Source organism: Sinohyriopsis cumingii, chromosome 14 (genome assembly GCF_028554795.1).
Source record: "Sinohyriopsis cumingii isolate HCF-2022 chromosome 14, ASM2855479v2, whole genome shotgun sequence".
Classification (NCBI taxonomy): Eukaryota; Metazoa; Mollusca; class Bivalvia; order Unionida; family Unionidae; genus Sinohyriopsis; species Sinohyriopsis cumingii.
The window spans coordinates 85,438,070-85,452,590 of NC_142974.1; the positions used below are offsets into that span (position 1 = coordinate 85,438,070).

Here is a 14,521-nt window from a genome sequence, read left to right on the forward strand (position 1 = left end):
ATTCTTTTTTATATAACCGTGTTTGTGGTGCTAGAGTTCTTGCAGCACTGGCGTGCTGTAAAATCAATCAAGCTTAAACATACTTTTCTTCTATATGTTAGATATATATATATATATCGGTGAAATGTTAGATGCCCTTTATTTAATTTGTCATGGCAAGCATAGACTAGGCAACATATTATAATGTGTTGTTCTGGCTATGCAATTTATTGGTAAGATCCAAATTGACAATGGTTTGATGTACATGAATCAGTTTAAAAATCCTACATCCATATGCTTAATCAGATGATCATTGACGGGCTTAGACTGGTTGCATTTAAACGCTTTCCATCCGATAGCATTTATATAGGCAAGAAAAGGACATTTTTTTTTCTCTCAGATGAAAAACTGATTCATTATTATGCTACCAATCTATCTTCTAATTAATTTATCCCTGCATATGCTGTATGTTTAGGCCTAAATAATAAGCCTTGTACATTCTGAGACCAAACACCATTCCACCTATCGACACACGATGTTGTCTCAATTTAGAATAGTCAAAATTCAAGGATGTAAGTATTGCATAATTTATGTATTCCCACATCACTAAATTAAATGAAATAAGAGAATCATATTGCTGCCATATGTCCCTTTATATAGATGGTTCAGATGATGGTGACAACGTTGGAACTACTTTAGCGACTATACATGGCACCATCTCTAGCTGATTAATGGGTAACGTCGAAATGATTAGTGCCGAAATGACAGCCATGGTTACAGCTTTGAATAAATAAAATTTAAAAAGATTACACCATCTTTTTCGGACTCCCATTTTACATTGAAAGCGTTCCTACTTTTGAAAACCTCTTACAAAAATAGATATTAGAGAAACACGATGTCCCTATAAATTCTGGCAAAAGGTGTTCTGAACTGTTGGCTGTGTAGTCACATTGATATAAAAATAATGGAAAGGCATAGAAAACAGCGAAAGCTTCCCTGCTGTCATCCATTTATGAATGGATGATTACATATAATGACTTAAACTATTATATGATTGTACAGTATAGAATCACCGTAAGTATCTCAGTTGGCGTGCTGTGTGGAATGAAACCTCTGCAAGCTTAAGAACATTGACCATCCTTTAGGAGCGTGGCAAAATATCAGAGAGATGACGTGCAGTTGTGGCAATCGTTCATTAGACACACATAAGTAACTCATGCATAACTCTTGAAAGGTAGACCTCGTTAGGAGTGTGTATCCTGCCTGTGCCCTCTGACAGTGGATCACGTTCCTGTTGAGTGTTTTCATATCCACCCTGTGTTGCAGAATTATTTTGATGTGAACGGTGTGAAGGAACTGTATGTGGACAGACTACTGAAGCGAATCGAGACAGTGTGCAGGTAATGCTGCTTATGCATACACTTTTAATAGCATTTTAAGGATTTTCAACTTTTATCTTTTATCTGCCATATATATGTTGAAGACTTTCTACATCGTTACATTTTATATTGTATCTTGTTGTGCTTAATTATACATCATGTGGAAGACTTTATCTTCAACTTGTTTGTAATCTACTTTGCCATTTTTGGAACTAAAACGGTTGGTGGCACTCCATAGCTACATTTGTGCTTAACCACTATTTCATACATATATAACCCTCAATAATATTTTAATGAGTGTATATTGGGATGTATATGGCTGCTGGTTTTAAAAAGCTTTGACACAAGATATTATAATTCTCTAAATGTATCATTAAGCAAATTAGCTAACTCTGTTAAATAATAATTTTATTTTCAAAAGAAGTCCCAGAAAAATATGTTTATAAATCAAAGATAACCCCTATATTTTATGATCCAAATTTGAATTAAATGCATTAATCTTCCCCTATATTTTAGATAGTGTCAACCCTACCTCTATGTTCTTTAAACAAACGGTTCAGAATATAATATTTAGAAAATAGTGAAAGATGTGAGACATTTTAGGTGGGTGTTTCATATGAATGAATAAGGGTTATATTGTGCCCAAGCAGAGGATGTAATGACCCGTGCCAGAGCGAATACAAAGACTGACATAAACTGGCCTTGGTGAACAATGAACCAGTGATCCTTACATTCTGAGTGGGTCTCGCTACTGGTACTTATTAATACTTCAATTATGTTGCAGTTTTGTTGGGGTGGGTGTGTTTCCTTTGGATCGTATTAAACGTCAAACAAAAATACTTGAAATTAAGGTAATACACAGGTGAATATTAAGAGATGAGAGGGATGAAAAGTCATATGTTATTTTTAAAAACCACAAATGTTAATACAAGGATTTCAGTGAGGGGATGTTTTTCGGAACATTTTTCTTCATTTTTGAAAGTAAATAATTCCAGTGAACACCATTCAGACCTCCATCTAAATTTGCATTATGTTGGTGCTCTCTAGAGGACTTCGTTTTACATATAGGTTTTCGTGTGTATTTGTCTTTTCGTAACTACATGTACATGGTGAAATGTGTGGGTTAGCCAGATAGTTTTAAAGCTATAACAAATGGCTGCATCCGTGAGAGTTATATTTGTATGGCTTGATTATAGTCACAAGTCAGTTGATTGTATCAATTTTATACATTTTCGCTTTTGTGGTGACCGCTCGGGTGAGCTAAGTGGTCCAAGCTCGGGTGTGCGAGGTAGTGGGTTCGAATCCCGGCCAAGTGATACCAAAGTCTTATAAAATTGTACTAGCTGCTCCCTCGCTTTACGCGCAGCATTTAAAGGTTAGTGCCATGACTGGTCGGCCTTGTTTCGGGATAATATGACTGGATTGGACATGATACTAGAAGTCCGTCACACGATGCATCAATAGTCAACATCACTATAAACTGAAACACTGTAGACATCGTATTTATTTGACTGAAAAATATAGTTACAGCTACGCTGAAAATCAAAATCACACACAACCACATTTACTTTCTGGTATGCATGGACACTGGGGTAATGTCCGTTGAAGGAACAGATTTGTTTTGTTATGCCCAGGAAGTGTATGAATGATTCTAAGGTGGTGATTTCAACATTGTTGAAGCGTGTACCTAACCCAGTCTCAGCATCATGGTTGTAGAATATTATTACCTAGGGACTATGTTGCGAAGTGTGCTCATACTCGCTTTAACGATCACATATAAGAAATATTAATGTTAATCGAAATTGTATTTAAAAACCCTCTCTATTCACCCACCCTAGACATAGGAGTAAGATCAAACTATGAAAGTATTTGCACAATCTTCTCATATAGGACTAGGATTTACCCAAATGTTTTGCGTCACATACAGGACTAGGATTTACCCAAACGTTTTACGTAACATAAAGGACTAGGATTTCCCCAATTGTTTTGCGTCACATATTGGACTAGGATTTGCCCAAATGTTTTACGTCAAGCTTTAATAGTTTAGGGAGTTTAAAGGCGATGCATAGGCACGATTGTATAGGCGGAATGTTTCGCAGAATATTTGCTATATCTAGCAAGTGTGCAGGGTTAATATTTTAAAAACATTGCAGATACACCTGCTTTTGAAAAGAAATGCATATACAGGAATGAATTATTGCAAATAGTGTAGCAGTTCTTGTTTCCATCTTTCTATGTATAAAATATATTGCTTTTCATTATAACTCAGGATAATTTGATTAGTTTTCCCTCGCCATCTTGTCTGCTGATCATGTTAATGGCATCCCACTCATTCATCAGATTGCTGTGTTGGAGACAGAGTTGGATTCAGCCATACGAACATCATACAACCGGCCATTCACATAATTAATAACATAACAGACTTTAAGCAAAGACTTCCACGTGTAGTTGCATCTGGAACTGGGATATAAAATGGGAAAGGGAATAAGACACGATGAGCAATTTACCTTGTTTTTCAGAAAATAATGGCATTTATTGTATCTTCACACAGTGAAACAAAATTATTTGGATGCATAATGAACATATGATCGGAGCAGGGAAGTCGTGTGGTTAAATATTGTTTTTAAATTACTCATGTTTGACCAAAATCTGCCTGAAGCAAACTATATCTATTGATTACTCAATCGTGCGATTGAACGCTGTATTCAGATTCAGATAAATAATTATAATGTCAGCAATAGAATGGACGCTCAGCAGTATAGTCATAAAATAAAGCGACAGACACCAACAAATATAATTGTGCAAGTGGAATCATTTGGGCCGCATGTAGTATAGCGAGTTTCACGGTTGGAACGGAGTTACTGATAGTAGCGCCGAAACTTACCTCCCTTAGCTCCAATGTGCATGCCTACAAAAAAATTCCAGTTCCGGGTAGTTCACCGTTTTTCAAATGTTGATATATCCTTCTTTCTCAGTTACTTTCGCAAGGCTAATAGTTTGTTTATAACACGAGTTAAGAAAGTTATAACACAAGTTCGATAAGAAAATAATAACACGAATTCGATACGTCAGCTGATTTGTAATGCTGAATATTGTAAACCATTTTTTTATATATAAATGGAACACAGTATTTTAATGTATTCAGAGGCACTTAACAAAGCAATAATTACATTAGCTATATGACGACAAATGAGTGTAATTAATGCAGACGGAATATTTATTCATATTTGGGTGTAAATATCGTACAATATTCGGATTAATTAACATGCCCAATGATCTTTTTTATTTTTATTTTTGTATTTTTGACTTTTGAAACATCAAGTATCGGACGGTACATGCAATAACTTTCATCATGATTTTTCTTTGCTTATGCAGACAAATTTGCTGGGGTCTTTAGACAACATTTATGACTGCCAACAGCAAATTCATCTAGAACAGCCTTCTTAAAATTAGTTTAATTCTGTTTAAATTTCCTTGCATCAAATATGTAAGTTTTAAAGATCCAATTATTTCACAGATTCCGTCATATTACTTTGGTTCGCCTTTTAAATCATTATTGATCCACGTGACCGGATATAAAATTGCAAACAGTATGATTTAAAAAAGAGACTGCTTGTAAGAACATTCTCTACAAGTCAATAATAAATGGATACTCACACATATTCATATTTGTTGTCTTTATCTATCAGTCACTCTTTCTAACTTAGCATCATTTTATACTCGTTTTTAACCAGAAGTATGTTTATGTAATATACGTATGCGAACGCACATTCATTCGAGGATAGACATACCCATGTGCCAGATGAAAGGAGACAGACATACAGACAGACAGGCAGATAGGTGAGAGTCACAAATGTCCTATACTTGCATAGTGTGTCTAACATCGATATTTCTCCAAATTGTATACTCTAAAATTTCCAACCGTTCAAGGAAATAAAATTAAAATAATCATGACGGAGACTCGTACGTGCGCATGTCTGTTCAAGCGTGGTTGACATTTGTGCATTTTGAAAAAAATCAAGTTATTTCATGAAAAATATCATGAACATTAATGGAAAAGCAACAGTCTAAATCAATAATAAAAGAACCTTAAGAAGTCAGAGGTTTTTTTTCTCGTTGTCGTTCAACCTCCATTAACTGCTATGATTGAAGCTGTACAAAATAAACATATTTTCATTATTCTTCAAGCGAGACAAATTGCAAGAACTTTTTACGTAGCGATACACTTTCGCACAATCAAATAATACAAACTAGAGCATAATGTAGTAATGGAAAGATAATGTAGTTCTGAAATGGGCAGATACTATTTATTTGAAAGCTGAGAGCAGTTCAAGTTAGTGGGGAAAAAAATAAAAGATGTAAAAATAATTGATCAAATATTGATAGAATTTCTTTTTAAGATAGTGAGATATCGATCCTCCTTGCATAATGTGAACGGTCTGTCACATTTTCTTGATCTACGTCTGCCACCTTAATTGACTGAACTATCCGGAAGGGGGTTGCACCAATATGCCCTCTGGTGTTTTCAAGGGGAGATACTAGCTGTGAAACCGCCTATAGCATCTACGGCCATGGTGGGGCTTGATGTAACTGGAACAGCCACAACATTGACGGTTGGTAATTCCCTGTTGGAATAGCTGCTGGTACAGCTGGTACTGTATTTACTAGAGTTAGTGTTAATATTATCAACCAGACTTGATACAAAAATGAGTCATGACAGTCGAAGAAAATAGTTTATGTGGGGCTAGAAAATTGTATTTGAAAACTATTGACTATTGTTTGCCCTACTCTAATATAAGATGAATGCACCGATGTGTTGGCCGAGGTAGCGAACTTCAACTAAAAAAGCAACGAAATCAGGAGAATATATCAAGCGAAATAGTGAAAACGCTCAAATGAATATCAAGAATCGCTAGATGGGGCTGACACTCAACCGTATAAAACTATTTCGAGGAAGTGAAGATAAGGCCATAACTTCATTTGAACTGCCAAATGATGAAATCATCTCTTACGATTTTCAGAAACAAGACTTTCAAATTAGTTGTTATAATGGACATATTGGCTGTCATCCTGGAACTATTTGCATTTAGAATAGAGTAGATATTTAAGAGATGTCTTTAGAGAAATTACCATGTCAATATGACCATAAAATGCTGGTAACAAGATAGCTCTCATTATAGCCATATTAGCTGAATGACTGGCACCATTTTAGTTCGGAATGAACTATGTACCATAATATTTATATTGGCAAATAGCCCATGTTAATAAAGCCATCCATTAGAAAGGAGTAGATGTAATTTTGCTACGATCACCATCCTCATAATTAAATTGAGGTGAAAACCGCGTGCCAATATGGTTTGTTTAATAGACATAGCTAAAACAGGAATTGTAAGACGGAAGCTGTGGTGGGAATATTGAATATCAGATTGGAACCATGATAATTGAACACCTATTGAACACATCATAAGAAGTCTGAGGAAATATCCATTTCATTATAGGTTTCCATTCAAACGTACTGGCCATAAACAATATTTTAAAATTGACTGCTATTGGGGGTCCTATTGGATATATGATCTGTAGTTGTATGAGACAGTACCAATTAGACACTGTTATGTATATTTGATTTAATTATATCTGATTTAATATATATATATTTATTTCAATTTAATCGTTTGTCAGTTTAAACAAAAAATATTTTTCATTACATGATATTGTAATGTAAAATTATTCACTAGAGATGATACAATTTTAAGAAAACAGTTTGGCCATGACTGTTTTATAAACACCAGTTGTTGATCTAAATCCTGACATTGTTTCAGAATTTGTAGCAACCTTCGTAAACAAGTTCTATTTTATTTTAAAATGACTGTGTTCAAGGTCATGATGGGATTTTGTCTTTAAGATGCAAACAGTTTTTTTATACTATTTAATATGATTGGTTTTCGTCAGGGTCACACTGGGTAAACGTGATCTGTAACACGTACTTGCTTATATAACCTTCCAGAAGATGATCACGTGACCCTTTGTTTACGTTTTAGAAAGACCACATATCTCATATTTTGGGGACTCAATCTAAGTAGAAGCTGGGCTGTTAAACTGTTAGTTTAGTTGTATGTTGTGCTGTTTGGAGTTATTTCAAATTACTTGGATGTTTACTTATTTCAAATTACTTGGATTCAGAAGCATTCATTCTGTTATTTTTCTGGAAAATACATGTGCTCATGTAATATTGTGGAACAGGAACATTTTTGCATAAAAATGTATTCAGCTATCGGAAACCGGAGTGATAATGCTTGTTTCTACAAGGAACTGTATACTTCAACACTACAGATTGCAGTGTACGTGATCGTATTCCATCTTGGATTCTTTGTCCGGATTTCGAACGTGAAATCAGTAGAACATTTTGTTATTAGGACTACACAAATTGTATTCTTGGATTATTATTGTATTATGTTTGGATTTGATTCTACAAAACCGTAAGTTCGTAAGTTCATATTTTTTTTTCATTTTTACAGAATTTTTCCAAGGAAATAAATTATTATATATTTTTCAAAGCTTGTTGTTTTCACTATTTCTTGTGTTACTGTTTATTCGAGCTTAAACAAGTGACAAAAGAGAACACACTATTTTTTAAAATGAAAACCCCATTTCAATAAGACTTTTCATTCAGGAGGAGTAGCAAGGATTTTCAAAATGGCTGCTGTGGCAGATATTTTAGACGTTCGATTGCTACAAGTTTTATCTAGGACCATCCGGATATCGTAAAAGGTATTCTAGAGTAAACCCAAAGTTGATATGGCCAGCCAGCCATAGACCAAAAAATCGATGCAAAAAGTCGTCGGTTAGCATTGATGGACAATGCGGGTCTTACGTCACCCGTTTATTAACATGTCCAATTTTGCGGACTTACCTGTGCTTGGTAACAGACATAGCAAGAAATTCAAAATGGCCACATAAGAGATGGCTGCTTTATTCCATTTGGATTTACAAGTTGCCAAAGATAGCATTTGATCCTGAAATAGTATGTGCATATTGTCCAAAATAACCCATCTGCCGATGTCAACAGCCGCGAGACTTACCTGTAAGTGTATAAATTGTACACTGATATGTGCAGATTAGATTAACTGCAGATATTTGTATTTTTCTATAAGTAGGCGACATCATCCCATAAGAAGCAATCAGTATCACTAAAGTTGTTAGGCTCATTTATGGGAGTAGACTACATGCTCGGAAAAGTAGCAATAACACAATTTTAAATATAGTCGTTGATGATGTGATCTTGACCTCAGGTAAGCAACTAAACATTATATAAAGACTTTTGGTGAGAAATCCATGTCAATATAAATTGCTGGAGGAGTATATTGGCCTTCCGACAGGCATCATTTTCATTTAGAACCAACTATACATCAGATGAAGACTTCTGCGAAAACCGCACACGAGTGTGACCTAGATTCTAGAAGGAGTAGCAATAAATTGCTGTTATGATGCCAAACTGGATGTCACATCAATACCATTGCATTTCTGGACAAACCTGACATGAAAAAAGGTCATTTGATGAAATTCCTATGCCAGTTTGACCATCCAGTGATGGATAATAGTGACAATATTTTGACAACAGCCATCATGATGGTCATATTGGATATACCATTGCATCATTTTAATTTAGAACCAACTAGATGTGATACGTCGAGCAGCAAAAATATCATGTTCATATAGCCATCCACTGGGAAGGGGTAGAGAAAACAATACTGTTAACATTGCCACATGGAAGACATATTGATGATCATTTCATTCATTTTCATTGAGGACCAACAAGATTTAAAAAAAAAAGATTCTGGTGGAAATCCCATTTAATTTAAAGAGAACAATAAGACAGCATAAGAAGTCTTTCTGGTAAAACGTTTCAGTAGTATTTTTATCGAGTCGTAGTGATATAAAGATTTTCATGATAGTTGCCATTAAGTCATATAGGACATAACACTGATAATATGTTCCTTTCATACCAACTGTGCATCTTATAAACTCTTTTGATCAAAGCCTAACGTTAGCATGATCATTCATCTATGGAAATTAGCAATAACAAGTTTTCCCAGATGGCGATTATCGCAGCTATTTTAAAAGGATTGAAACCGAATGGATGCTTGAATTAACCGATAACACAACACAATGTGAGGGTCGGAAAGTTCATGAAACAAACACACGCAAAAAAAAAATGTTCACCTCCATTACATATGCAAACTGACTTGTACACCCCTACTACATATAATACATTACTACTATACTGAACGTGTTACATATATACATATGTATAACAAGAATAGGAGTACGGTTCTCAAATTCACAATGTGCACAATGAAAAGAATAAGATTTACGGAATCATACCAGACCAATAAACAGACACGAGTACGATTCACAGAGTCGTATGATGCAAAATAAATTAAGCATGGTTCACACAACCATATAATGCCAATACAAAAAAAGGTGGTTCACACAATCATGTGATAACCATGAAAAATAAGTGGTTCACATGACCATATGATAACAATATAAAACATGTATGGTTCACGCAACCGAATGTCACAAAGTAAATTAAGTATGGTTCAAATAACCACATGTTACAAAGAAAATTTAATATCGGTTAAATTATGACGTGTTACAAAAAATCAATATGGTTCATAACTAATGCCATTCTAACCATTACACAAAGTAATGGTCCGTATTTCGGAGTTCAGAATTCACGACATATTTCCTCGTCCTTTTCCAGAAATATACATCTCTATTCAACAATTCCCACCATGAAACAGATCCAACGTCGTGTGAAATTGCTTCACTGCTGCACTACGGATAATAGCCTCACAACCCTGGTTCTTCTAGTCCATCTATCCTTCTATCCATCCATCCACACATACAGACAGACAGCTATGCTTAAATCAAGCTGGTCAAATCAAGGAATAAACATAATGCATAGAGTAAATCCATAAATATATGTTGCTAACTTGTTTTTGCCAAATAAAACCCTTAGCGATAAAATGTAACATACCGAATGTTTTTTTTTTTCTAGTGTATTAAACACGCATAATGACACATAGAAGCAGTCAATTGAAGAAAAGCGTTTAAACTATGAAAATACGCTTACAAACTGGATTTGTATAAAATCTCCACTTCCCCATAAGGATTTATTTTGAAGAAACAGTGTTGACACTCCCTGACAAGATCCAAGCAATGACAGCCCCCATACATACAAGACAAATCAAATGTACACGATCAGGGGTAAATTACCCGTGCACGCCGTGTTATAAGAGTATCAAGCTATGTCCCTATCGTTTTCCATGTTTTAGTAGTGATAAAACAAGACTTTGAAAAAGACTGCCAATGCAGCCGTGCTTGTTTTCTGATCCGTACAATTTTCATTTAGGACCAACACGACATAATTACTAAAATCAATTATATTATCCTACTAAAGAGTCCATCCATCTCGTACATCGCCGCGAGCGACATAAGTAGTTATAGGGGATCTTATAGGGTCAATGGGACTGATCAGTACAAATACCCTTGGGAACATATAGGGTCTATGTAAATTTAACATGGAGAAAAATCGTGGGAACATATAGGGTCTATGGGAATTAACATGGCCAAAAACCCTGGGACAATATAGGGTCTATGTAAATTTAACATGGTCAGAAAACCCTTGGGACTGTATAGGGTCTATGTAAAATTGAAACAGGGAGGGTCTCTATTTTTTTTTTTTAAAAATAAAAAATAAAATAAAAAAAGGGGTAGGCAATTCAAAGGCTATCTCTTTTCGAGAAATATGGCTGGCCCTGAAAAGGGCCTTTGGTTTATGTTAATATGCCCTTAACATAAAGGGCATTTGCGACATCTTCTTGTCCTCAAACTTCGTCTTACAGCAGGGCCATACATCAGAGTCCTCTTGAGGCAACCTTGTCTCTCTATATAGACTCTTCTTATCCACAGGCTGCTGCTGGTCCTGTGGACAACGGTCCACTTGGATCGGACATACATGAGCATGTCCGTCCTGAACATCATTGTTGACACAAGGGTTGAAGATTCAACGTCGGTCCACATGTTGAGGCTCCGACAATAGGTGAATCAATGCAGTGAACTGCGCTTATTTATAGGGACAGAAAGGATTGAAACGGATTGAGTTCATTCACCAATCCTAACACGCGTTACAGAATTCAGTCAGCCCGCATCCAATCCGAAGAGAGCAGTCTGTGACGTCACGTAGTCTATATAGATTCGCTAGCGCTTGTGTGCAGTCAATCTATGCGACAGTGATTCAACATGACGGAAACTCAGAAAACGATCCAATGGGGTGCACCAGCAGGGGAGACCGCCCAAGGGAACCCGGACTTACTTTCAGAAGAGGTGAATTGGGATTTTGTCGATTTTCTCTCCTCGCAAGAATTTGTTCCGGAACCTTCGTTACCTTCTTCATTACCGCAAGTGGAGAATTTTAGACAGAGACAGAAAGAAGAATTGGAGAAATTTATACAACGACAAAAGGAAGCGGAACAGGCTTTTCTCTTACAGCAACAGCAACAAGAAGAAGAGGTAAGAAAAAAACAACAGCAAGAAGAAGTAGCAGCAAAGAAACAAGAGGGTGAAAATCAAACGGTCACGGTACTGTTGGACATTTTAGCGGAGTTAAGAAGTCTGAAACCAATGTATCAGACTTCTTTATCACGACCGAAGAGAATACGACCTTCCCGAGCTAAACACGTCAACCCTGTGACTAAGCCTACCGTACCACCTTTAGTGATTTCAACCCAATCATTATCATCATCATCAACATTACGCAGTCCAGAAGTAGGCCTTGGCCGTGGCAAAGGCATAAGGCAGTTAAAGTTGATTGCTTAAACTCACCCCTACATCGTAAAGAAAAAAGGCCCTTTTCAGGGCCACCCACATATCTCGAAAAGAAATACAATTTCAATTTGCCAATAACTCAAAAAAAAAATAACCCACCCATTTTACCCTATAGTACGTGTCTTTGTATGAGTGCGTGAGTGTAGCTTCTTATTTTAAAATCAAAACTCAAAGACTCTTACCTTATATCATTCATTTATTCTTTTATCCATTTTTTACAATCCAATTCACAACACAACTCTTTAATTTAAAGTTCATTGACTTCTTCTTTCTCCTTGTTTAGTCTCTCTGTTTTTTTAATTTCTTCACTGTCACACTCTTTTCCTCTTCTTCCTCCTCACTTTCTTCCCTTCTTCTTTTCTTCTCCTGTTTCTTTTTCTTCACCTGTCTGCTTTCTTCCTCTGAAGAATCCCTCTCTTCTTCTGAAGAATCCTTCTTTTCTTCTGACTCCTCTTGTTTCTTTTTTGGGCAATCTGGAGACCAATGTCCTTTTTCTTTACAATAATAACAGGTATCTTGACTTTTGTCTTTTTTAGCTCCTGTTTTTTGACGGTCTGGACACTCTGAAGACCAATGCCCTTTCTTCTGACAGATATAGCAAGTATCTTGACTTTTATCTCGAAAGGAAGGAGAGTAGTCCGTAGGCTGGTCTGAAGAGAATTTTCTAATGACCCCTCGCAAAGCTCTGACGAAACGTTCCATCTGGTTAGTCTCTTCCATCGTTGTGCTCGGCTTGAGAGTGAAATGAATAGTGAAAGGATAAGACACACACCCTTTTATATACGCTGGTCTGCTATGACTATAAAGTAGCTCATGGTGTTTGAACTTGAGTCATTTGACTTTTTGCTTTCAAGATGAAACGATCCCATTCATTCGAGAAGAAAGAAGAAGAAGAAAGTAAGAGGCAGAAACGTGATCTATCGCCTCGAACCAGGGCTGAAATATTGGCACAAATTCATGCCAGTGATTTTGAAGAGGACATGAGTGAACCAGAATCAGAAACCTCTAAACCAAGTTTACCACCCTTAGTCAACCCTGAAAAATACTATTCCATTCGAGAGACGGAAAAGCGCTCCTCTAGAAAATTTAGAACCACGGCTTACAAATACACGGTGAAGTTTAAAGATTTCAAGTCCGAAGTACCGTTAGAGAAAGCAGAAGGGTTCATCACCGGAGTGTGGGATTCTCTGCTCACTGCACTTAAGCGACAATGTCAACCCAAAGAAGACGATCGCTTGAGACTTTCCATACAACACGACGGTTTGAAATCCCCTGTTTGGATCGAGTTTAGCACCCCTGCAGAATTGACCGCTTCCAAAGTCATGGACAAGATTCAACACGTGCAACAATCTAATGACCAGTTTGACATCACCGATGGAAAAGCCACATTGGACATGACCCACGTCTCTCCTCCTCAAGGGACCGGACGCAAAAAGATGTTATTGGTGAACGACCTTCGCAGCATTAAGCGTAGCCTTGTCCAAATTCACAATCCTCATGACCAGATGTGTTTAGCCCGTGCCATCGTGGTGGGACGAACCTATGCCAACAAGAACGACACGGTAGAATGGAAAAGAGACTGGGAGAACATTCGACAATCGGACCGAGCCAAACAACGAAGTGAAGCAGAACTCCTGTTACGACAAGCTGGCATGTCCAAAGACACACCCTGTGGCATTCCTGAGATGCAAAAATTGCAAGATGCCCTAGCTCCACGATACACCTTGAAAGTGTACCCTCAAGAAGTGCGCGGGTCTCTGTTGTTTCGAGGGCAAGATTTTAAGGACGGAAAATACATTCACGTTTATCATCACGATGACCATTTCGATACCATTACCAGTATCACCGGATTCCTGGGATACGGTTATTACTGTGAGAAATGTGACCATGGTTATAATAATCGAGAGCAACACAAGCATTGTGGATCGAAATGCTCAGGATGTTTGGCCTCTCAACGCTGTCTGAGCGAAGAACCAGTGCCTTGTTCAACTTGTCTGCGCACGTTTGTCAGCCCTACCTGTTACCAACAACATTTGAAGACGCAAGGTTCACAGAAGAAATGCGCTTGTCAACTGCTGAGATTGTGCCCCGCGTGTGGACAAGGCATACGTACCAATAGTGTCAAGGCACACGTATGTTCAGGAAAGAAAAAATGTCACATTTGTCACCACATCGTGGACTTGGAACACCAATGGTACGTACAAAAATACCAACCCCCACCAGAGAAAGAGGACGGTCACAAGAAGAAAGGCAATTTCATCTTTTTCGATTTC

At 36.8% G+C, this 14,521-nt stretch overlaps 1 pseudogene across 1 annotated transcript in view; it reads left to right on the forward strand.

The window, feature by feature from the left end:
• The first annotated feature begins 1,140 nt into the window (after nucleotides 1-1,140).
• The window catches only part of LOC149784291 (L-xylulose reductase pseudogene), a 33,426-nt pseudogene continuing 20,045 nt past the window's right edge, over nucleotides 1,141-14,521 (forward strand). The window contains exon 1 of the transcript XR_016414129.1: nucleotides 1,141-1,379. The product of XR_016414129.1 is annotated as an L-xylulose reductase pseudogene, transcript variant X2 (transcript). The remainder of the gene's footprint in view (nucleotides 1,380-14,521) is intronic.